Here is a 26789-nt window from a genome sequence, read left to right as displayed (position 1 = left end):
TCTTGAAAATGAAAAGCAGGTGTGCTGGCATTGGCTGGAATAGCCAGTTCTGGAGAGCAGAGGTGACACTTCACTGGGATTCAAAGAGATCTCCAGGGTTGGCCTTCAGCTGCCATCTGTAAGCCCTGCATTTCTTTAAAGGTAATCTCTGATTTTATTATTCTTTTGGCAGGACCAGTACTGCTGGTGGTGTGTGTCAGGTAGAGGACTGCTCTGATCAAAGTAAGGCTAGGGAAAGCAAGAAGGGAAAAGTCAAACTATGCTCTACCAGCTGCCTGGTCTGATGTGGCTTTGACTGATGTGTGTGGCAGGAGGGGGCTCTGGCCCAGCCTTGGACACCTCAGGTGCCCAGCAGCACCCAGCAGGGCTGGGTGACCCAGAGCGCTCCTGCTCCTGGCTGTGGGAGCTGGGTGGGCAAAGGGCAGGCTCGCTAACCCCAGGCTGTGCTGCTCTGGAGAGCCCTCTCCAGTGCTTTCCATTGCTCCCCTGGCTCTGAGGGACCCCAAGGGCTCTGCCAGTGCTGTGGCAGGCCAGGCAGGCTGCTGGGGATGGCAGGTGGGGGCAGGCTGCTGGCAGCGCACAGCCTGAGCTTGCAGGCATGCAGTACTCGTGCAAGATACTGAGAATAAATGTGTTTCCAGTGGAGCTGGCAAAGCAGCTCACCTGGGGAATGGGAAACTTGATTTACAGTTGCTTGTGCAATGAAGACATCCTCAACAATTATAGCACTAATTGAGCCGGGGGAATGGCCTGAAGTTGTGTCAGGGGAGGTTTAGCTTGGATATTAGAAAAGGGTTCTTCACCCAGAGTGTGACTGGGCACTGGAATGGGCTCCCTAGGAAGTGGCCACAGTACCAAGCCTGACAGAGTTCAGGAAGCATTTGGACAATGCTCTGGGGCACATGGTGTTGACTCTTGGGAGTAGTGCTGGGCAGGGTGGGGAGTTGGACTCAACGATCCTTGTGGGTCCCTTCAAAATCAGCATATTCTGTGATTAGTGGAGAGAAAAAAACATCACACTGTGCTACTAAACACTCAATTCCTATAACTGAAAAAAATTAGCATTTAGCCATTTGGGGGGGTCATTTAAATATTGGCTCAGTATGTTGCCTGTCCCAGATGCAATGCACGAGAAGATGAATGCAGAAAAGTTTGAAAGGGTTTGGTTATATTATTCATGTTCATCACCATACTGAATTAATCTCAGATTAATAAGAATTCTTTTAAAATTAGGTATGAATACTCCTCACAAAAACTGTATGTAAATAGACTCAGAATAATACAGGCTGGAAATGTTTTTTGCTCTCTCTCTATTTGCTTTTCTAATTATTCCTATGATAAACTTAACTCTCTTAGTTTATTTGATAAGAATTAATGCTTTTTTCAGGTTAGTATCTTTTGCCTGATCTAATAAGGTTGTGTGTATCTTTCCTATCAGGCAATATGCAGTAATACAGTGTCTTTATGTAATATACTTTATATACTGTATAGAATAAATATATAATATATATATTATATATATATAATACTGTATATAATAAAAGTCATTACCAACTAGTTTGCTCAACATTGACTCCATCCTCTTGCATACAACCTATTTTGAACTCTACTTGCAAACTTGCTGCTAATAATGTTTTTTACCTGTTAACAAATATGGGTAAGTATCAGATTAATGTAGGATGATTGTGTACCAATATAAATGTTTTGTGCAAGATCATGCACCAACCCTGTTGTTTTTTGGTTGTTAGTGATTACATGGTAGCCTTTCTTTAGGCACTGAACATAATTTTTTATCTTTCTCTCTTTTCTAAATTAGCTACTCTGGGCAGGTGCCAGAAAGTGCAAGCAAGGAGTATAACCAAGTACTGTTGAGCAACTGAGCCTTGCTAATGACTGCATATATTGGGCTAGAACAGAGTAATCAAAGTAGTCTAAAGCACTTGGCTGGTACTGTGTGTTAGCTTTTCAGGGGAAAAAAGTTAGTAAGTGCTGTTTTGCTCTCCCCTTCTAGCTTTAATTTATGCTGTGGTTCCTCCACCATACCAGATAAAGTCATGATTGACCTAATCTTCCACAGAAAGATCATATCAGAAATGCATTTTATATGCCAGAATATTTGTATGGGTTTGTACTCCTACTCCTCCTGTGCACACTTCACTGCACTTGTTGCTTTTTCTGTAGTCAACCACTCCAAAATTTTTTTGAACTTCCACATGTGTTGGAATGAGATAATCTGTCCTGTCCAGCAGTGCCTTCTTGTGAAAGCCAGTGTGTTGTTTGGTGGCATTTAAGACGTGTTACCTTCCAAACGCTTGCCACACTGACGTACTCTTTCAACTGTGAAAGATCATCCGTATCCTTCCCCCGCCAACAAATTCTGGCATCGATTAACCCAAACAAATCTGAGGCTTTTGGCTTTCAGACTCAGTCCATTAATTCTCTCCAGAATAGGGGTTAGGATATACAAAACCTATTCTGTTTGGCAACTTCTCTTTCAGTGACTAAGAAAAGCCAAGCTGATGTCAGAGCGGCAAAGATTTACCGTGCAGCGATCAGAGGGAGGGTGTAAAAGCCTGCATGTGGAATGAGTCAGTCTTTCCTTTTCAGGACAGCTCTAACCACATCTACCATCTGACAAATCTGTGCAGCCCACTTCTGTAGTAAAGAAGACATCATATCACAGGAAAATACTATTGGGGTGTTTTTCCACGTCCAAGAAGAAAGGCCAGCTTCTCCACAGGCAAGCCTTAACTGTTAAAGATACCTTGCCTTTTTCAACACTATCCCCTCACGCAGTATCTGCATCAGTGGTGTTCTGAATTCTGCTGTGTTGTGTTGGTCTCCCTTCAGCTGAATAAACTGACCTCTCTTGACAGCTTCACTGCAATACAAAGGGATTTTTGGAGCACTGAAGGAATGAAGGTATGTGGCACCCTAAAGACTTCCCGCATGCACCCCGCAGGTGTTCGGGTCAACCTGCTCAGGCAGCTTTCTGAGAAGGGTCATTGTTTCAGAGTCCCACATGCAAGTGTTAGCAAGGGGAATAATATTTGTAAAATGGTCTCTGCACATGCACTCTGCTGATTTTAAAGACATCATCTGCAGTAGAAGTTTTCCCAAGTATTTTAACCACCTGAAACTCACACACAGGGACGATGGTTTTAAGCAATGTCTGTGAAGCACTTAAGGGTAATGGAATAAAGCAATGATTGAACAAGCCCAAGAGAAAATTTACTAATAAATGTTATGTTTTGGTAAATAGTTTTAGCTTTTTCTAAGTACAAATAGAAAATTACCTTTCCTTTGTGTGCTTCAGCCTTTTCCCAATGGGAAGTACTTTCATACCAATGAGAAAACACTGCTAAATTTTTGGGTTTTTTTTTTTTTTTTTTGAATGTTTAAACACCGAAAAATGTATTTACAGGCATTTGTTACCAGCTTGTTTTTGCATCAATTCGTTCTGGTATCTTTAGTATCTTATCTCAAAGATAATCTGTAAGCAGAATATACATAACCAGGCACGTGAAGCAGTTATTTATTGACCAGCTCACAGAAAATAAAGAATGTCACGAGCCATTGGGCTGAGCGTGACCCTGCTCACCCAGCAAGGTACCAGCAGTGCCTTTGCTGGCCATGCAGACATTGGGCAGGAGGGGAAGGCTCAGTCCCTGCAGCTCCCAGGAGCAGACCCTCAACATTGCCACATTTCTGTCTTCTGCCAAGCTCCAGCAGGGCCCCTGGCATGGATGCCTTGCCCCAAGAAATGGACTGACCTGATGCTTCTTGACTTGCCTTGCTCTTCTCTTCCTTTAGATTTTATACCCTTTTGACATTGCTGCTTTCCCTCTTAAACCCTCGAGCTGCCTGCAGTCCTGTCCCACTAGCTCTAGCTCTGTCTATAATTTTACCTTTCTTATCTCTCCAAACTTTCTCACAGGTTTTTTTCCAGAACTCTGAGCAAGGTTACACAACTGGGCTGGATCAGGGTTGGGCCCTCATGCGCAGGGAGCTGTGGAGAGGGAAGGGAGGCACAGGACAGGGGCTGCAGCAAGGGCTGACATACTCCAGGTCTTTCTTGAGTCAGGAAAACATTCAAATGCAGTTGGAAGAAAGAGTACTCAAAGAGCTCCAAGTGTTGCTGTCTTTGCCAGAACAGAATGAAAACTAGATTTCAAACAGCTCTAAGAGGCCAGTGCAGCTCAGTAGAATTAAATGCTCCAGAAGTTAGCAGCTGCATGGACCGTCAGTTCCTGACCTCCTTTAGCCCTGCTCTGCTCACTTTCCAAACTTCAACAAGTTCCAGCTGCCAGCAGGCAGAGGCTTCTGACGTGAGTGGGAAGGAGGCAGCTCATCAGCAGCTCCCAGGCTCCACACAGCAAAGGCCTTTTGCCATTTGTGCATTCAAGCAAGTCTCTGTGCCCTGAGCTGCAGAAGTTATGGAACAAAGACAGCAGCAGGGAAGTAAGCTTGTGCATGAGAGGGGGAACATTTGGGGTTTTAGTTGTTTCTAGGTAAACTGTTCATATTTAAGAGTGCTCTAGCTCTGTCTTTGCTGTGGTGTCTGTAGAAACAGCAAAGCCTTACCCTCTGTTCTAGGGTGAATTTTGTACAACAGCATTGAAAATCCAGATTTCAGTTATTAAAAAACAATTTAAAAAATTAATCAGTTACAGAAATTCCTCTCCTCAAAAGTATTTTGTGGATGAAACTAGCCAGCTGTCTCTGGAAAAGCAGTTCAGGACAAACCACCCCATTCGATGTATTACAGTCCACATATGCACAGCCCATCTCTTCCAAGTGGGGATCACCTGATCAGCCCTGCCGTGCTGCTGCCCCGCTGGAGCCTGCAGTTCATTTCCTGAGCAGCGTTGTGCTGCATCAGCCAAGGCAGCTGCTGGGGCTGCCCTTGGTTAGTTGGGCTCAGCAGGTGAGTGCGGGGCAGAGCCCCGGGCTCCGAGGGATGCTCTGTGCGGCCGGACCCGGGCTCCGAGGGATGCTCTGTGCGGCCGGACCCGGGCTCCGAGGGATGCTCTGTGCGGCCGGACCCGGGCTCCCTCCGCCGCTGCCGCCCTTGGCTGTGGTGCCGTGCGGGGAGCGGGGAGGGCAGAGCCTCCCACGGCCGCGGATCTTCCCCGGAGCTCCAACAGCTCCCGGTGGATCCGCCAGAGGGCAGCGGGATAAACCGAAATTATCACAAAATACCTGTGAACACCCGTTCACAGCACGTCATTGTGGAGCGCTTATTTACCTGTTATTGAAAGCAAAACCTCATCCTGCCTTTGCACAATACAATGCAAGTGCTCACGTTTCTGAGAAGGTATTTTTGGTCCTCATTAAGATAACAAAAGGGTTGTCTTAGAAGAAAATAAAAACTAGTGGGGGGTTGGTTAATGAAACAGGTAAGGATACCTTCAGTGCACAGCAGGCAAGGGGAGGGAGAAATAAAAGAATCTGATAGAAACCTCAATGTCACCAGAAACACAAATGCTCCATGCAAGATCAGGGAGAATTGGTGAGTGACAAACAAAAGGAGAAAAACAGCAAAGGAATTCTGAAGAAGTCAAGCAGCCTGCAAAGGTTCAACCCAGACCAGAGTTAGAAATATTTTTCCCATTAACTCAAAGCCTGTCTGTTTTCATGTACTCTAGGGAGAATCTGTTTTATTATTGCTATATCTTTATAAGATCCATGATAATTTAAAGCATATTCATTCCAAACACAGTGTAAAACAAACAAATACCTTCTCAGGAAATAAATAAAGCTGTGAAAGTAAATTGGTGTCTTGGGGGCTAAATGAAAAATCTGTACTACAAACCAAAATTATTCTAAGTATTTAAAGTTATATAGAAAAGGCAGCTCATTTTTTGCAAAGTTCATTCAAGAAAACCTGTCAGTGATCACTGAAGAGGCCTCCTTACAAATCAGTCCAGGTGACTAATACAGATGTGGCAGGTGGGTGAAGGGGCCTGCAGAAATAGATATTTTTGCTGCTTGTCTTTATCTGCACAGCTTGAATCTAATGAATAATTAACCATAACCCACAGAGGATAGTTAGTGCTTCAGTTAGTGCTTTAGATCTCAGAAGCTTTTTGCAGCATCCCTTTTGGTCAGGGAGAATCATGTTGCCAATGCATTTTGGATTATTTTGTTCCCCTCTGGTTCTGCTGGACACAGCCTTGCAATTCATCACCAGGGCCTGAGGGCTGACCAGTGGCTCTGACCTGCACAGACTTGCTCTTAGATGTGGACTACAAGAAGCATTTGTTAATCTCTGCCAGGGATTTTGTCAGTCTTCAAAGCAATTAGATGATTCACTTCTGGACCAGGCCAGATTGCTGTATCAGACACAATAAAAGACCCAAAGAGCAATCAGAACAAGTGGGAGAGTTCACAGACAGTCATGAATAAAAATACTGTAAGTCTGGAAATATAAAGTATTTCTCTGTTTTGCATACACCCTAGCTTTAGGCTAAACAGTGCACAGACACAGACTTGAATTTCTGGAAAAAGATCTGATCCAGGCATGTGTTTGCAATTTTTGAGGATTTTTTTTTTTTTTAGTGTTGAATAAAGGCTGGGGAGGAAAAGACAAAATTTCCATCCCCCCCCCCCCAGTCAGTTTCAGACCTGAAAGCTTTACTTTCCTGTGTGTGGCTTTGGAATGTTTTGTTTTGTTTTTTGGGGGTTTAAATTTTTTTTTCTTTGCAGTCTCAAATACTTGTGATTATCTTCTTTTGGCATCCAGCTCGATGTCAGCATGACTGTGTTTGTCACAGGTTTTCTATGCTGCTGCAAGCAGGACTCAAATTAGGATTGGTGTGACCAAAGGACAATAGCTCTGCCAACAAGACAGACTTTTTTTGATCTAACCAGCAGATGCTCTGCTAGCGTCTCTCACTTTTTTGCCTCTCTCTTGCCCAGAGGACTGAAACCAGGCTGTCAGTGCGATCGTGCTCGCGGGAGCTGCAACTGTTTGCACAAGGTCTGAGTCTAGCCTAATACCTACTTTAATAACTGCTTCCAGCAGCTACTTGTGAGGGCTCTGGTGGTGAACTCCATTTAGTATATCATAGCTTTAAAGCAGAGATTTTTCCAGAAATGGCTGCTCTTTTTATAGAGGCTATTTTGCACTCTAGTGGATTATTTTAGATAGTAACAAATTGCTCCTGTGCATCTTTGGTCACCAGGGACTTGCAAGACTAGAGTTGCAGGAGGAAGAGGAGGCTAGAAAGAGAACCTGATGGGGTTCAAACCTTGAATTCCATTTTGTTCCCCTCCCCTGTTACTTGACAGGAGTTTTGGAAGAAGAAGAACTAACAGACATATGAAAGACCTGGCATAAAATATTGGACCAGCTTTCCAGGTGTCACTGAGGGGCAGCAGGTCCAGAGGTGTCTCTCCCGTCCAGACTTAAGAGGATCTCAACTGGCTTTAGCTTTTCATGCAAGCCTGAAGGCTACTGACTGCCAGTCATCCTGACAAGGTGATGACTAATGGGGCAATTAACTCCCTCCCCTAACTTGCTGTCTGTCATGGCAATTGGAAAGGAAATAAGAGCACTTTTCCCTAAGGAAACAGGTTGGCAAATGGGTTTGGGTCTGTTAAAGCTTTAGTGTTAATGAAATTTCATATTAACAAAATATCAAAAAGTTGTTCCAATGAAGAGCAGGTTCAAGCCCATATTGTCTGCCTTGTAAATTCCTTTTAAATTCATGTTCACATGTTGAAAAATTCACTTTATAGCCAATCTCTAATTCCACAGGAGTAAACTGCAGAATTGACATCGGCCGCTAAGGGAGAAGGATACAGTTTTGCATTGTCCACTTCATACAGTGACAGCTTTCCACTGTGTAATTAGTTGAATTGTGTAAAATTAGTTAAAAAGTGGCAGGCATCAGTAATTTGTTTCCATCTCTTTCAGAATGTTGTTTTTCCCTCATAAACCAAAATTGAGGCACATCTGACTGGTTGTTACTCATTATCACCAAAATGCAGCTTCTAATCATTAAAGCTGATGCTTGCAGAGGTGCCCTGTATCTCTGATGGATTGATGTTTGTACCCATAGAATCATGAAACGTCACTTCCAGACCTGCAGACACGCCCAGAGCACAAAGGTCAGTTCGTGATGCGTCTTTGCTGCTGAATTTCAGAGCTCAAACTGCCTTTATTTGGGCAAGTCATAATTTTTCTTTAGTTCACACCTTTTAGGGAGCAAGTTTTAGTATGGATCTCAACAGGACTTCCTGAAAGGAAAAGAGAAAGGGAAAGGAGTCACCACTACTGGACTGGCCTGCTCTTTGTGGTGACCAAGAAGCAGCCAGACTATAATCCAAGAGCCACTGTGAAAAGCTACATGACTAATCTCTATTTTCATTGTGGGGCTGGTAGCAGGAAGGAGGATGTAGCACAACAGTCAATTTATTGGAAGAACAATGTAGTCATTCATCAGGGCATTATTCTGAAATCATTTAAATGACAGTAGAGCAGCCCACTCTTGCCATAAGAAAATACAAGTCATTCAAATTCCATATCTAATAAGGAAATTGTTCCACTGACTTACTGGTTGGCATAAATTACATGTAGCTAATATGTTCCTGTTGCAGACCCTGAGGACTCTTTGTTTATGCTAAATGGGAATATATTTTAGCACATGAATTACTATCCTCCTGCTTGCTTCTTGGGCGCCTCCAGAATAAGTAATACGTTGGCATAACTTTGCCATTTGTCAGCCAGCAGTCTGGTAGCACATTTGCTCGTCAATCTAATTTTAACCTTTTCTCATACGAGCACTTGGTATTCCATGTAAATCAACCAGACAGTCTGTCATTCAATAGAATGCTGTCTTCATAGCCTTCTGAAGTGTGTGCTCCATTGTATGTGCTCGTTATTGAGTAGCAGAGGTAAAGTGAAACTAATATATTACTTCTGGTTTCTTAATAGCAGAATGCCAGGAAGCTCTTTATTACCACAATAGAGACAAATGATCTGTCTGGCAGAGGTTCTGGACAATGGGCCTGGTAATGCATTCAGCACTTTCTGAATTGAAAGGTCTGTCCTGAATGGTAAGTAGTGCAATGCATCATTATAGGCCTCAGAGCACATATTCTAGGTCTGTTCCTGTTATCACTCTAATTTGCAGTTAATAATATTAAAAAGTACATTCAAATGATGAATTAAAAAAAATATTTTTTAAACAATTTCCCTGTGATTCCAACAAATTTCTTAATAAAATACTATGCTGCCTGCAAAAAAGAATATAACTCATCATGAAATACATATAAATTATTTAATGATCATTTATTTTCATAATTTGCATTAAAAACATGAAAGGTTTAGGGGTATATCCTTTACCTTGTAAGGTTTTTCAGAAATTGATTTGCCTAGGAAAATAGTATGTTTGAAGTTTAGCTGTTTTGTCAGCGTTGCTCTACTATTCAGGAGTTTAATATCTTTGATTTTTTAAAAAGCTAGTGCTCATTTATGCAGCCTAATTATTAATAATAATAATAATGCTCACTCTGGCTTGTTCAGATGTTTTATTGCATTAAGAATGTCTAAAAAAAATTATAACATTGCAATGAAATGATCTGTGGTGTTGTTAATAATTCAGTCCTGCATGAGACCTGTAACCGTTTATTGCCTGGTACAAGAGTTACTTGTTTTATTAATTATGAACATCATATTCTGATCTAAATTTTCCTTACTGACACTTTGAGCCTATTAGCACTACATTACATTTCACTTCCCTCAGGCTTATGACTGATAGAGTAAAACTCTTGTGTTTGCTGCTCAGTTCTGTTCTGAGCAGTGATTTCTGGCACTGTGTTTGGTCTGGGGCAGACCCTGAGTGGTGCCTTCGTTTGTCCCCAGCACAGTGCTCAGCAGTCCCCCCACCAGACAGCAGAGGCAAAGCTCATCCTTTCCTGAAGCCTCACCAAGTCCCTTCTCAGTCCATTCATCCTTCAGGTGCTCTTTACTTACAGATTGCACCATGCTCTGAGTCCATCCCCACTGCCATGCCTCCTCTCCAGCAACTTCTGTGAAAAATTTACCTCTTCTGCTATAGAATTAATTGGCCTGGGTTGAATTTCTGGGTATGAGTTGGATATATACATATGATATTTGTTCCATTTCTACCACAAAGTTCTGTTTCTGATTGAAGCCACACTGTAATAGAAGTAAAAACATATAAAGTCTTCCATCACTGCCCACAGCACACTTTTAAACTACAAATCAAGCAAAGGCAGTATTTGTCCTTCAGGATGTAAAGTGATATAACTTAGCATTTTTTTGACCCAAAAGTTTAACCAAAATTAAGTAAATGTCTTCAAGGACATTGGCCTGAGGTTTTTGGCCTTGAATAAATATATCTCAGATGAATCTGTCCCATAAAATATTCAGGTATTTCTATTACTTAATTTTGTATAACAGGGGTATAAAGGACTTTATTTTCCCTGCTTTGATAAAGTCCTCCCATAGGAGTTTGTTTGGTTTCTGTATCTCTTTTATGTTTTATGCCAGGCAGCTACATTTTTTGCTCTCAGGGATGCATCTGGGCAAATTTAATACACTCAGTGAGGTAGATTGTCTTAAGCAATGACAGCATTTAATTTCACTGGGCTTCTCAAAAATAATTTTACACGTGGTTTTGTTCATTTCATGTCTGGTCCTCTGGTTTACCACCACTGTTCTTGCAGCTGTGAGTTTCACCCAGTTCAGGGAAGTGTGCATTACCAATAAATGTTTGCTCTGAAGAAAAGCAGTGAATTTCTGGGGATTAAAGGAGTCTGCATTTTATTGCAGGCAAAATATTTTCTGGTCTTACTTATTGTCTGTGCATTAAGGCACATATAGTTGTGTTTAACAAACATCTTCTTTCCCTTCAAATTTTCCACTCTAGATCTTTAGGGATTACTGAAGAAATAATCAGTCAGGGGGACCTGAAATTACAGAATTATGTGTGGGATGTATCCGGCCTCAGATTTTTATTTAAGAAGGAAATTGATTTTTAATTCTCTGCCTGTATGAAGAAAAAAATTAAAATTAAAATTATGGTAATGAGTTGCTACAGCTGCAGACAACCTGGGTAATATTTTTTCTTGAAGTACATATCTAAGTACAAATTCAGTTCTAGTTATTAGCAATACTGGTGGTGAGGGACCCGTGGGGTCTGCCCCTGTGTCAGAGCAGCCTGGCCGTGGGGAAGGGGCCTGCTGAGCCACTGTGCCAGTGCAGGGTGCCCCAGGCTCTGCAGCTTCCAGCCCCACTCCGAGAAATGCCATTTCCCTGCCTCTTCCCAGGTTTTTCTAATTCTCAGCTAGGTGCATCCCTAGGACAATTTTAGATCCTCAGTTCATCTCTGGCTATTTTTTATGTCTTTTTTCTTACAGTGCTCCCCCAGCCCCTTAACTACTGCCCAGGGAGATGACGTGAACACTGGGCTGCCTCTGCTCTTTATGCCTGCCTTCCCACCCAGTTCCTCAGAAGAGTGTTACAGCTGCTTGCTGCTCTGATTTGTAACCCAGCTGGCACTGATGCTTCCTTGTGCATTCCCTAAGGTAATTCTGCCTCCCTGCCATTTCTGCTTTTGTCTGGGGCTTGTCTGGGATTCCTCTGTTCTCTATCCCAAACTAATTGTGTTTTGCTGCTCAGATCAAAGAACCTGGCTTTCTGTCTATTAAGATGAACATACAATGCAGTTTATGAGGAAGAAGCTCCTTTGGGAAGTGTGAAAGCAGGTGCCTGTGAGGTGGAAGCACTGCCCTGCAGAAAGAGGGGAGATTAGGATTATAACAAATACAAAACTTCAACATTATTCTTTAGAATAATGGATTAATTGTGCCAGGGACAGTGTGTTGTGTGTCCCTGTGCTAAGAGGGCCTTTATTTCTTCCCTCTGAAATGGGAAAAGAAAGTGGTCGCTTAGATCCCTCTTGATGTACAGCACATGAATTCCAGTTTTGATTTTATGAACAGCCTCTATCATCCTGTCTTGTCTGGACTGCCTCATTCTCATTGTGCTGTGGAGTTAGACACACTGTCACCATTCCTATAAATAGCCTGCTTGGTTATGAAGGACCAGTAGTGTTTCCTCTGGGAAGGACAGGATTTTGACTACTGGCATTTTAGGCCAGTTTTTGTCAGACTTTCTATAGGAGGTCGGGTTTGGAGAGTAGAATGTCTGCTAAAGAAAGACAGTAATCAAAGTATTAATGTTTGAAATACAGACACTTGGTAAGCCTGGAGGATCCACAGAGAAAACTGAAGTTTGAAGGAGCAGGATGGTGGAGTGCATTTAAAACAGAGGCTTGACTTCAGTGCTGGTGAGAAGCAAGGCAGCTGCCATGTGGAAAAGAGAAGCTCTCTGTGATCCTGCAGAAAGCTGGGCTGTGGTGCAAGGATGTCTGCAACGCCAGAGAATCTGCTCTGCACACAAGAAATGTTCAAGTGCACTGGGGAGCAGCAGGTAAGGCAACACATTTTTCTGTAAATTTTTGGAGAAAATTAGGAAGTACCTGTGTGTAGAAAGTCTCGTGTTTCAGGTCTTTAGCTGTTACTGAGGCCTTTTGAAGGGTGGAGGGCACAGGCAGACAAACAGCCTCCGAGCTGGTTCAGTAAGGATGGAGGTTTTTACACTTGTGGATGGAGTGAGGATCCCTGGTTTTAAGATAGAGACAATTTGGGCTGTGTGACCCTGTTCTGTGAGTAAGTGCCTTGGGAACGCCAAGGAGAACACTCATCCTGCTGGCCACGCAGTGAGGGGAGTCCCACTGACAGTGCAGGAGGTCACACAGCAAGGACTGGAACAACAGGTAACGAGGCTTGGTGGCTCTCTTCTCCTGCCTATTAAAAGAAACAGATGCCAAGATATTTGGGGGGTTTTCCTCCAACTAGCAACCAATCTGGAATTCAGATGCCGTGTTCTACAGCCTGGGCAGATTCCAAGGGTGCACTGAATCGACAGCAGCACCCTTTGTGCTGGGCAATTCTGTACGCCCTGCTGAAAGAAAAGAAACAGAGCCCTGCATTCAGGGATGTGACTAACTCCTCCTGAGCAGTGAGGAAAGCTCCACGCTTGCCAGTTATCTCTTCTGAGCGTTTCCTCAGTTGTGGCTGGGGCCATCTGATGAGTGTTTCCCTCTCGCTCCCAGCGCGCAGTCTGTCTGCTGTCAGCAGTTAATGAAGTCACTCGCAAGACGCCGTCCCCTGGGGAAAAGCAGGGCTATGAACAGACCTGTTACTGCATCTCTGGCTGCACTGCTCCCAGCCCTGCTCGTGCTGTGCCACCAGCTCTGATGATTGTGCCGCTTCACAACAATGGTCTTTCGCTCTGGAGCTCCTGCTATTCCCAACGCCAAAAGCAGTGCCTTTCCTTCTGGCAGAGCTCAGTGAGGGCTCCTGTGCTGTCCCCAGTGACGGGCACAGGTTCTGAGATACCACAAGAATGTGCAGAAAGTGAATGAGTAAACTTTATTGCAGCAAGTGCTTCTAATAATAGTCCTCAGTGGACGTCATTGTCAGATGCTTCTTCAATGCACATCCTACAACAAGGAGGAAAAAATGAAGGTTTTTTTCAGAGAACAGGGTTGTTTCTGTGCTACTGAAATAGAAAGGCAAACTGTTAATCTGATGAAAACATCACCTCTTTGCCCAGCTGAGCTTGCATGTCTAGGTGTGGTTAAGCTTGTGTTTAAAAGGAGCTGTGTGCTGGTCTTGACAGAGGTGAGCTATAAAAGAAGCAAAATCAGCAAAAATAAATAGAGATAAAGAGTGGTGAATCATGATGACATATTGCTCAAAGTATGTAAGATCATGTGAATACTTATCATGTTGTGTAGAGCATACAGTCATTATTTGTGCAAGTAAAGCCAAAAGACTATTCAGTGCACTTTAATGACTATGTTTGCAGTTTAAGCCACAATAAATTTTCAGTAGAACACCTTTGAAAGAAAATTTAGCTAACAATGCCAATAAATGGTGAAAAAGAGAAAAACTAATAAAGGCAGCATTCACTTTGAACATACCCTGTTCTCCCTTCAGGAGATGTCAGGGAAAACTTATTTTAAAAATGTTTTGCTTCATATACACTGTTTATTATTTTATATCAGAGTTAATGGTGTTAGAAGGCTCCCCCAAACCACGCTATCAAAATTTTAATTCTCAGAAAGCTATAATGAGGTTTTCAACAAAATGAAGATCTTTCTGCATTGTGATCCAAATGTCTGAATCTTTCCTACATGAACAGAGTTACAGTTGCTGTTGCATATGAACCTTTACTTGGGTGCCTCATCCTCCTGCTTATATAAAACCAGAACAAAAACCAGCCCCCTGTTACTCATACTTTTCATACTAGTTCTGGTTGGCTGAATTAGTTTAAGTGATTCATGACCTATGTTAAAATTTAACACAGCCTTTAATGTGTTCAGCCTGACACATGGTACCTTATAATATCAATATATCTCACCGACCAAGCAATCTGCATCAGCTCGCTGAAGCACGCCTGGAGGGGAAAAGGATACAGTAGTCCTGATCTACTTCTCTGCCAAAGCTTTAATTAAACATTCATGCTATCACTGAAGGAGCTTGGGGAAGTGCATGAAATGCCAGTCCTGTCATTAGCAATATTTCTTTTTTAAAGTTTAGGAGGATAGGAATATACCTCTTAAATCTGACATCTGTGACCTGGTTAGCATCTCAATGGTATTCAAAACTCTGATCTGTCTTGCTCTCTGGTATCTTGTACATAAGAAACCACAAATCCATCTGATTTTCTGTATTCAGCACTTTTTTCCAGTAGCACCCAAAGCAGATAGTGTTTAGCAGAGCAGAACTGGAGTAGTGGTGCTCTGACAGTGGATCTCATCCTTTTCCAGGGGTACAGAGTTGTGCACCCAGGGATGGGCATCTCCTTAGGGTTTGTTTCCCATTTCTGAGACCCAGACAGCCCAAAGGCTGGTAAGGCAATCCTCAGCCTTCTGCAGGCCCCTTGTGTGGGAGGTAGAGCCTGCTCCAAATGAGGTTTCATTTAGCACTAGCTGCCCCTGAAATGAGGCTCTGCCAGACTACTTAGGAATGGCACTTATATGCTAAAGCCTTCTGGCTGTGTCTGCAGAAGTGTCTTATGAGGATCATGGAGAAATTGGGTTTTCTTCACTCGGTGGAACTGTCTGGGGGTAGAGAATACAAATGCTGCCGTTTCTCCCCAGGGCAGAAAACCTACTTGGAATGATGAACCTTGGCATCTTTAGAAGATGCTTCTTCCCTCCTTGAGAACCGTGCTAGCAGCAATTAATCTCATCCAACAGTGGTGGATATTACAACCACAGCCAATATCTCAAATGGTTGTTTAAAATCAGCTTCAGCAAGCTTTGCTCCATTTCTGACCCCTTCCTGGCTTCCACATCTCTTGTGCTTGGCTGTCCTCCACCCAGGCTTTCAGGCTCAGATTTGGAAATCCCCTGCTCCTCACAGTGGACTGTTATTTTTCTGGCAATATTTACCTGCCATCCTTGTGGAATAGAGTCAAGGCCTCTGTGGTGCCTGTGCTGTTATTCAGTGTTAATAGACGTTGTAAACAGATAGAGATTGTCAGATTTCTGCCACGAGAACTGCACTGAGGAATTTCCTCAGCCAGGAAGGCTGCCCAGGTTGGAGCTTGTGATGCTTTGTCTGACCCTGAGCCTGGATTTGTTCTAGTTGTAAGAGGAGAGAAAGTACTTCTGAGGAACGACCTTCCTCAGGCTTCACTATAACAGAGGCAGCACAATACCAGGTTCATGAAGAAAATTATGCACCCTGAAAACCATGAACTTAGAAGAATGTCAGCAAAAGGCCAAGTCTTGAAAGATTCGTTACTATGCAAGTTCAGAAGCATGAGCTAAATCAAACTATCATTGCTCAACCCACAAGCACAGCAAATAAACTCAAGAGAGGATTTTGAAGCAGCAGGGAAAGAAGAGAAGAACACTCCTTTTAAAGTGGTTGGGACAAATCAGATGGTAATGTATGAGAACATAAGCATCAGTTCAGGATAAAGGAAAAATAGGCTTTATTACTCCCCTTGAGCAAACTGATGATGTAGGAGACCTAGTAAAAATGAATGTTTTCATCAGTAATGTGATGCACAGGCATCGTGAATAGCTGTGTGTCAGCACAGTCTGAATAGATAACTGCAATGGTTTTGTTTACTTCTCTGTTTGCCTAAAACTGTGAATATTGATCAAATTTCGCAAAATTAGGCAGAAAATTGTGACATCATGAGAACGTGACAAATAGGCACTTTCCACAAGTGCTGACACTACTAGATAATCTAAATTAAAATTTTTACCATGACTTTTGACTGTTATGTCATGTACCCATCTTGTCTAATCTTCATATTAATATGACACAGGCAGAAGAAGGTGTTTCTGTTTTCCCTACATGCAAGAAAGTTGACACACTACACAGCTAGAGGGGAACTTGCCTGGCTTTGTAGTATAGAAAGAAAATGTGCTCTGGAGCATCTGATAGGCACGAGTTAGGAACCAGTTTGCTCTTGACTGTGTCTGTGGAAACTGCAGAGGGAGGCTCCTCCTGTGTGTCAGCCCAAGCCCTGTGTCTGCTCTTCCCTGGAGGTTTGATTGTTGCCACGTCCATGGGTTGGCTTGGTCCTGGGAGCAAACCAGTGTTTGACCTGTTTGAAGTTTTTCTTGTTTGTTTTTTTTTTTCTGTTATTCTCAGATATTGCTGAGCATAATTTTTCTGATTTTAGGGGGCACTCAGGTGCCTCTTCCAGATTAATGGTAACTCACTGACCTCTTTACATTTTCCTTGTACTGTTTTAAAATTTTGTGGTGTTCCTCTGGCAGTTTGACACTCAAATGTCTCTATTGATTAGGGTGGACAGGGTCTTGCTCTAACTGAGAAAATCTCATCCACCAGATCAGTATCTTACTATAGATCAAAAGAAAAATAATGTTGGAAAGAATCACATCATAACTGACTGAATAAATAGCTGACAGCCATGAGTCAGTGTCTGCATTTCTTCCCCAACACAACACTACCTGGTAGACTGGCTCTGAATGGGTTTTGTCCCATAATTTCAGGTAATGATTAACTCCCAATGACTAAAATATCTCCAGGAGAGCTGATGAGACATTTCACAAAGTTACTCAAGTTCAAAAGTATATTCAAGCTTTCACTTTAGCTCTTTCATGCAGAAATACTTATTTTAACAGAAGCTATTTTAAAACTGCCTCATAAATATATGTTCAGCAGTACTGAGCATAGTTTTGGGCTAAAATGATTGTATTCCAGGAAAATGCACACACAGTACGTGCATGCAGTTTATTATTTATTCCATTTATAAAACAGAAGCTGTTTTAGTGCCACTAACAGTGCAATAATTTATGGGATGAAATATAACTGTACCAGATCACATTGTAGGATAAAAAACTAAAGGAATGAGCAGTGGGAAGAACAAAAACCAGAGGAAATCTGTGTGAGTAGGTTTGTCCTGAAGGAAAAGCTCGCACTGCAGGGTTTCATTCCTGAAGAGGGTGTGTTAAAGCATGCAAGATAATAAAGAGCAGCAGATGTCTTAAGAATTGGTGTTATGAGGAGTGTTGTAAGGAATTTAGCTTTTGAGAAGGAGGATTTTTCACACGAACTGGATGAGCCCTGTTGGAGCAAACGTGGCACTGATTTTCTGGAACCAAGATTGCTGTAATTGGTATCATTATAATATAACAAATCATGTGGCATGTTACAAAATAATAGATGTTAACAACATATACATATATATAAAAATATATATATATATATCTATATACATACACACACATCAGTATAATAAGTAAAGGAATTCTAAGAATTAGGAGAGGATGTTGGGGGACACTTGTAAGTAATTTTGGTGCCCGGTTCTGAAAAGCAAAGCATTGTGAATAACTTAGGGAGAAAGAAATAGCAGATGGGAGAAAAATGGACACTGACATGTCCATGTGTGGGAATGTGGTGTGTGTGGCCTGGCTGTTAGGAATAAAAGGGATGTGACACTTCAAAAATAATTTGCACATTGTCGTAGAAGATGAGAAGTTTGTGTACAAAAACTGCAAATGCAGGCTAGAGCTGCAGGATCCAAGGTGACCCCAAATCTTCCACAATTACTGAAGGATGGTGGATGGGTGATGTGTGACTGAAACTCACTTAAACTAATGTGTGGTCTTTGGAGAAAACTAGAAATAAAACCAGAGAGAGGTGGCCTGGGCAGAATGGAATCTGTCAAGCTAAAGCTCTTCTGAAAGGCCACTAAGGAGCAACATTTTCCAGAGAGGTCTAACTCAGATGACTGCAAGCATGAAAGAGAAGCTCCCAAGCATTGCCTCACCGCGGGAGATTTTAACTCGTCAGAAATAGAGTATAAAGCAAATGTCGCTGATAACAGTAGAGCCAGTTATTCCAGGGTGTAATAGCTGGCAGATTTCATCAGCAGGCAGTCACTGGGCTGCCATGATGCTATTCTAGGTGATCTTTGTTAGGTAGTGATGACATAGAGCAGCTGGTTGTAGAAAATAACCTAGCTAAAGTTATCCCAACTTGGTTAAATTGAAAATAAATGAAAGAATGAACAAGAATAGGCCTGTTGGCTTCTCAAAATTTGTCCTTGTGAAGTATTGTACCTAAAGAAATTAGTTAGTGATATGAATTGGATGAAGGCTCCAAACCTATTAAAATTTAATTTAAATAATAATTTTAAAATCTGTAATTTGTAGTGTAAGGAGACAATGAAAAGTGCTATCACCTTACCAAACCTTAAAAAAGAAATAAAAATATTAGGAGTTAGCAAAGAGAGTGAAAGCCCCCTCCATACCAGATCATCAGTGAAAATGGTATTTTGGGAACCTGGAAGCGGAGAGTGCAGTCAGATCTGTCAAGTTTGCAGACATACCATCTGTAACAATATTTGAAAAAGTGAAAGTTTCTCCTATCACACAAGTAAAAGGGAGTCTGGTAGGTGGCAAGTACTCTCTCTCTGGTAGAGTTTAAAGACTGTGTATGTACTGCCCAAGCCAAAAAAATGGTCTTTCTTTCTTTCTGTAAAGATGATGGTCCAGATCTTGGAGAAAAATGGAAGCATCTGTAGAAATAAAAGCTAAAATTTACAAACTTGAAAAATTTATCAACAAGGTGCAGTAGGCTCATAGTGAAGCAGTGGTTGTTATCCATCCGAAATTGCTCAAAGAAGAAAAAATAAATTTTCAGGTGAAGGATCAAGTTTTGCTTTATAGATCTCCCAAAACAAAGGAGAGAGAAAAGGCAGAGGAGAAAGTAACCTGACATCTAAATCTTCATTAACTAACCTTAGTAATCTGGAGATTTTGCATGCATTTTGTAAGAAATATTAAACAATTGTGTGAAGATAAAATATGGAAAAGATAAAATTTGGAAAGTTTTGAAGGAACAAGGACCTGGAGGTGTCAGGTAGAATTTAATAGTGCAAGTGCACTACACACCCAGACTGAGGTGGAATTTAATAGTGCAAGTGCTGTGTCACACCCAGACTGAGGTGGAAATGATTTCTGTTGTAAATTGTGGCAAGTTGGTTGGGAAAGAGAAAGACCAGAATGTCTTGGTCAGTCGTGGAAGGATCCTGAGAGAACTGAGGTGGAGCTATGGGAAAAGCCAAAATGATCCTCCTTAGATATCATGTAGGAGACTTAAAAAAGGGAGACCTGGGTACAAACACCATTGCAGGAGGCTCCCCTGGTCAGAGCTCCTCTGGGTCTGTCAGCCATAATTAAGAAAGTACATTGAAGGAAATGCAGAAAAGCAGTTCTGCACAAAACAAAGAATGAGGGATATACAATTGCTCTCTATAAATACATCAAGGGGAGGGGAAAGAAGGGCAGGGCAAATACTATGGAGGAAAGAAGCTATTTAAGTTGCCAGACAATGTTGTCATTAAAATAAATGGATATATATTGAAAGTTAGTCCATGCAGGCTGGAGCTGAGGCAGTTTCCAGCCATGAGAAGAGCAAAGTCACTGAAACAGTCTTCTAGTAAGAGTGACAGGGACAAACCACTGCAGGTGTGGGTATCACAGTAAAATGGAAGTTATTTGCTTGCAAATTGGATGATAGAATTCACGTAGCTCTTGCACAAAGGTGAGTAGAGCCACTTTCTCTTTGCCTCTCTGCCAGAGTCCAGCAGTCTGACCAGACTTAGGATGGATTTCCGTAAGTTTATTAAGACAGCTGTGTAAGGTGAAAGGACACACTTTCAGTATCTCAGATATGTATTATATATATAATATATATAAGATATATATATCTTATATATATTTCAGTATATATAAGAGCCTTTGCAGTGCTGTGCCCTCTCCTTTTTCTTACTGTGGCAATGGTATTTTTTGCAATTTCTGTTGATTTATTGGTTCCCATAGAAAGCATGACTCTTTGGCCTGTGTTATACTGACATACTACAAAATGTTAAGAATTAACTATTTTTAAAGATTGGTTTAAAATTTTGATAAATCTGTTAAGTGTCAAACTAGAGCACAACAAACATGAGATAAGAAGGGTGAGGTATGAGGGATCTAATATTATTGACAGCATTTACATGATTAATAATTTTGAACTCTTGGAAAACATTGTTAGAGAAAATCTGCTCTGCCTTATTCTTTTGGTATTACTCAGCAAAATACTTGGAATTGATTTTGTTTGATTTTATTTTTATTTAGAGGTGGCTCTATTTATATATTTCTAATTTTGCATGTGTTTATTAGGTATTTAATATTGGCAGTTCTGATGAGTACTTTAAGAATTGTAGAAGCAGCAATTATTCTGTATAATACTGTTTTTCCAATGTTCCTGTTTGCATGTGAGCAGACACTGTTGGTTTAAATTTCCCTACTGCTTCCAGAAGAAACACATAAGAATAAGGCAAGATTTATAAAGTACAGTAATAATTTACACTGATAAAGATATTACAAATGACTCCTGACACTTCAGAAGCTTGTAACCAAGCTTGTAACGAAGACAATGGAAGTAATGTTCTGTTTAATGTGAGAGATGGAATTTGAAAAAAGGATGCAAAAAAATTAAAATTCTAATAGAAGTGAATACACAGTTTTACAAAGATGTGAATATCCCCGAAGGTTTTTATATAAGTCACAAAGCAAAATATTGTTAAAAGGTAATAGGACTCTCAGTATCACCTTTTTCTCACGTGAGTTTGAGTGCTCATTTTCCTCCTCCAGAGGAGCATAGTAGCCATAAGATGGCAGCACTCTGCAGAAAAGGCTTCTGAAACCATAAATTCTGCTCTTTTCCCAAAAGAGCCGGCAGCGCTGGCGAGGACGCGTGGCCTGAGCGCTGGGGGTCTGTGAATGGAACCGAACTGGCCCAGCCCAGAACAGCTCCAGGAGGCTCCAGAAATGGAGCTGCTTTCATGCAGTACCTGAGCCCACTTTCACAGTATTTAGCTGCTGCTTGGCTAGGATAAGCATTCTTATCTGTTTTGGTTATTCTAAAATAACCTTATTCAAACTCTGTTTAACAAAGCACTACACCTCTGTCTAAGCACAGGAAGGTCAGCTATAAAATTATTTTCTGTGAGTAAAACCAGAGCAGAATCACTTTTTTCAAGTGATTTAATCTCAGCTCCATAGTTTAGAATTTACATATAGGTGGTCAGGCCTGAAGTCACTGAGTTTACCCAACCTTACAGTCTTTTCCAAAAGCAAGCCTGGCCTGCTGCAGGGCTGGGATGCAAGGTTGCCTTCCCTTGGTGCTGTTGCAACAGCAAAGCCATCACCTTGTCCCTTCTGTGATGGGGCCTGCAGGTCTGGTTTGAATTTAGCATTTATCTGAACAAAGCAGGTTATGAAAAGCTCTTCAGCTAAAGTGCAGGGGTCTGAGGAGCTGTGGAGCTCAGTGCAGTTCCCATCCCCAGCTTGATCACCCACCTGCACTGATCTTGCTCTGCTGTCTCTGCCCCACATTCTTATAGTGCAGGGAGAGCAAGGGGTGCCATGAAACCAAGAAAAGCAAACACAAACCAAGTGAGATTTGATGGATGTGTGGAAGTCCCTGGCATAACTTGAGTGTCGTGGGCTGGTTGGCAGCCCCACTCCCTTTTCCTACAAGTTCCACCTGAGCCCTTCTGCAGTTCAGAGGTCTGATTATTTCTCTTGGAGTGTGAGAGTGTTTTCAAATCTGAAAAGCAAACAAATCTTTCACTTTGCTCACCCATGCCAAAAAACCTGAGAACAAAGGTTTCCTCACGCCCTTGGCTGGAGGCAGCCAGGTCAGAGCTGTGGGCAAGGTGAGTACAAGTAGAAAACACCCTGAGTTTCCTGCCTGCTGCTCACTGTACAGTTGGAGAGCAGTCCCTCCTCCCTCCTCTGCCCCTCTGCTTGTTCAGAGGCAGGTTGTTGACTTCCTTCCCTGCCCTCCTCTAACAGCAGCACACTGCTCTGGAAACAAGAGGAGACCAGAGCATGAATCACAACCTGAGTCACCAATTCCCAACACCTTGTTTTGCTCAGAGCTGGAAGGGAAAATTCCCCTCCTCTGTGTGATTCTCCATCTCCTGTGACCCTCCAGAAGAGGCTACACCCCCCCTCTTCTTCCAAAGCTGCACTCCATCATGTGTAGCCATGCCTGCAAACAGCACCTGGAGGGCAGGAGAGACCCTGTCTCTCTGGGCTCTGGGGAAGTGTTTTGGTCATAGGCCCCTACTGGGATATGATATTAGCACACCCCAAAACACAGGAGCTGGAATGAAGCAGCTCCATCACTGTATGTTCAGATCTTTGCTTTCAGCCAGCTCCAGGTCATTCATACAGGACTCAAATGCTTACAGCAGTTTCTTTGAATGGATGTCATTTTCTGTTGGAGCAATACCCATGTCCCACCATGATGATTAATAAAGAAAGAGAGAGCAGATGTATCAACTAAAAAACCAGAAGGAGCAAAATAATTAAAGAAGCAAAAGTTTCTGATTTTGCTGATTTGTTACTTTCACCTTCACTGTGAATTTCCCCTTTAAATACAACTGTTTGTTAGGGATTGTTGCTTCCTCTTGAAATGTTTTGCCAGCTCTCCCTAAAGCACTGTCAGATCTGTACTGCAGCAGAGACAGACACAGGACAGTCCTTGCAGCATCTGTGCAGTACTTGTGTGTGGTTTCTGTCTGTGCTGGACTGGCCTGTGGGCAGAACTCTCACACCACTGTGTGGATACTCCTTAAAGATGAATCAAAGTTTCAAGCTTAGAAACTTTTTCCAGCCTTCATTGTTTAGCTAAGTGACAGGCATCCTCTGAAACACCTGCCATTGCTGTTCTTTGGAACTGGGTCTGTCAGGCTGCTGGGGCATATATTTCTGTGCAGACTCTCCAAAGAAAATGCTTTCCATTTCTGCTGGCCCAAGAGTATGGAAGCACTTGACCATGCAGCTATGGAACATATGTCTTCTTTGGGAGAGAAGTGTTTTAACCTGTAGACTTTTGTAGAATCTTCACTTACTACCTTTCAGGTTAAAAAGTTTGACTTTTTAAAGTCTACTTTGATTCCCTGCTAGAGATTGTCAGGAGCTTTGAGGATTGGATTGGGAAGCCAACCAGACAGAGAATAAAGCCACCAGATGATTCAGGTACAAAGCAACCTGCCTCTGACCTAAGGAGTGCAGCCCTTTGCCTCTCCCAGGTGCATTGATGAGTAAGAAAAGGGTGGAGAGAAGGGAGACTCTACCTCACAAACTTGAGAAAGCTTTTCTCAAGCACAGGAGGTGCCTCCCTGCACCTTTGTAAATATTGAGAATCATCTCAGCTGAGGGACATTCAGACTTTAAATTGTTCCATGCTTTTCCAGGCTTTCAGGGTGTGAGTGGGCATGACTAGGTCACTGGGAATCAAGGGCTGGCTTGTGTGTGAAGCTGAGAGGGCAGGGCTATATTTGTGCCAGGAATGGAGGGAAGACTTGCATTGTTCAGCACTGCCTACACTGAACGATAAACAGCTGTTTTCCCTTCGGATGTGTCATTTAAAAACTGTCACTCTGATTTAATAGAGACCAGAATTTGCTCTGAAATTATATAGTGGCTGATGGAAACAATCATAATTGTGTTCTTTCTGTGCTATAAACTTCCTTTTTGTTGTATTTGTCTCATTGAATCAATGTCTTTACTTTGGGCAGGTGATGTGAGACTATGTTAAAAACCTTATGAAGACCGGGAACCCTGTTGTTAAATCAAGTAATGACCCCAAAGCATTTTACACATGCTTCCCACATCAGCATGGCTACTCCAGACTGAGATTCTACTCTTCTAGTGATAATTAAAACAAACAAAGCATTGATCTAGTAGAGGAACTTCCTGGTCAACTTACCTTTCATTTTCATAGATGTTGTTTCAAAACAAGACTCATGTCTGGGTATTCTTCCCTTGCCCAAGGTTTACTCTTGGTGTACACTGTCTCTCTTTCAGGACATCTCTTAGACCCCTGCTCTCAATTTTTTTTCCTTGTCTGTTTTTGTTGTTGCTTATTCTGCTACTTTCTTTTCCTTCTCTGCTCTCTCCAGACAATCCAGGGAGATCTAATACATCTCTTAATAATCTAATAGATTCCTAATAATTTGCAATAACTTAGCTATTTTCTTCAGGAAAGGCTTAATTCAGCTAGTCTATGGCAGCCACCTCACTCAGAGGCAGGCACTTAGCCGCCAGCCATGCCATTCTTGTCAAGACCTATATAAAATATTACCTCACAAGCAAGTGGGGAACTGATAATATCAAATAGAATTTGTAAGTTTTATGTAGGCTGCATTACTAATTCTCTCTGTACTTCAAAGTTTGATATCTTGAATCCAAGAATAAGTGTTTGCTAATTGCCAGCTGTTCAGCTGGCTGGTCCTTAGTTTGAGACACTGCTGGTGGCTGGAGCACTGCCACCAAGCCCTGTGCTTTGAAATGTTGCTGTTACCAGGGGTCAGCAGCCGTGAGAGCTACAAGGTGACCTTCTACACTGAAAGAGAAAGCACTGGGTGTTGGGGGGCTGCAAGGCTGTAGACAGAGTAACAGTCTTAAAGGACACATACACAAATGTCAGTCAGACCCAGGGAAGTAGGATATTTGAGTGGCATATTACAGGAGGATGTTTTTCTTAGCGAGAGCAAACACTTTTGGTTGATTCCACTTCTTTTTGACCTTATGTAATAACAGAGTGTTCTCCCAGAGTTGTGTCTTCACAAACTGAGGGAACATAATCTAATCAGTGCTTTTTTCATGCCACAGAAAATTGCTGTAGCTGAGCAAGTCCTTTACAAAGGGCACTCTGAGGCATAGAGAGCAGTTGAAGGAGATTTAGGAATGTTGTTGTAAATAGAAATGTTAAGATACGGTTCCACAACAGCCTAAACTGGGCTAAATTTGGCCTAACGTATTCTCACCTTTCCTGCCAGCTCTGGCTTGAACTCTGGACCGGGCAGCCACAGGGCTTAAGGGACAAAACCAGATGGAAACCAGCCCTCCACCTTCCCCACAGAAGGTGATTGGGTTTTGGTTGGATCCGTTTGAGACGCGGCGTGCTTGGACACGAGCGATGAGTGGTGAGAGCGAAGGGGTGGGAACGCCAGGGCAGAGCAAAGGTAGTCCTGATGTAATCCAGTGTTGCTATTGAAACTACCCTAGTCTGTGTAAACACTAGTAAAATTGGATGGGCCTGGGAATATTTCCAGGCACTAGAATGAGATTGTCTATGCTATTAGACTGCTAAAATGCTCCCTGGCATGAATTTGACCTCTTCCAATCAACACTCACTGCAAACAGTTTCTGGGCACAATTTGGTTGCTAGAATGGTCCCAATAGGTACTTTGCAATCATAAACTCAGGTTTTTCTGTGCCAGTTGGCCTCAATGCCCAGGAATGTTTCAGGCATGTTGAATTTAACTAATACAGACCCATCCCTATTTTGACTATTGCAAATACTTATGAAAAGACAGGACTCGTCTTGAAAATTTCTTTTTAAACAGACAATAGCAGAGCATAAAAGACGGGAAGACATAAAATCTGGAAATAAGAAATTTTATTTCCTTTTAATAAGGTGGTAGGAAATACATATTTTGCATTCATTTCAGGCTGGGAAGGTGGAGGAGAGATAGCAATAACTTGTTATGCAGTTTTTTCTGTGCTGCAGAATGTTCGGCCATTTATTAGGCAGAGTTAAGGCTGACATGATTCTTTTTTCAAGTCAGTTGCTGTACTGGGAATAAAATGATTCCTCCTTCTGTATAGTAAAGAAAAATCTACAACTGCAGCAATTCCCTTTCAGTTTGGAATATTAATAAAATCAATGTGCTTGGTATCTTGAAGTACTGAAGCAAAATCCTCAGTTTTAATCTGTGATTAGTTTGGGATTTTTTCCTTCACATTTGCCTTTATGAGTTTCCCTCCACATCAGGAAATCTGAAAACCTGGGATTTTTTCTTTTCTCCAGGTATACTCACTTGGCAATCTTAATGATCCTTCTCCCCTCGGGGCACAATTAAAGGTGTTTTTTGAAGGAGCTTTAGAAGGGTTGTTGCACAGCGCAAACACTGTCTCTGGGCTGGGTCGCTCTAGGACCCAGAGTGACTGGACTGACAGAAACCTTTACCTGAATGAATTTTCCCCGTATGCCTTATAAGGAGTCCAGGAAAACAAGGAAGTGATAACCACGTTCACGTTAATGTGTGCACAGCTTGTCCTCTCTACCTGCCCAGGTAGCCCTTGTTTTCACTTTTGTTCATGGTCCGTCCCGCTGGGGTTGAAGTT

This window comes from Fringilla coelebs, assembly GCF_963513975.1.
Source record: "Fringilla coelebs genome assembly, chromosome: 7".
Taxonomy (NCBI): Eukaryota; Metazoa; Chordata; class Aves; order Passeriformes; family Fringillidae; genus Fringilla; species Fringilla coelebs.
Note: the sequence above shows the minus strand (reverse complement) of the source record.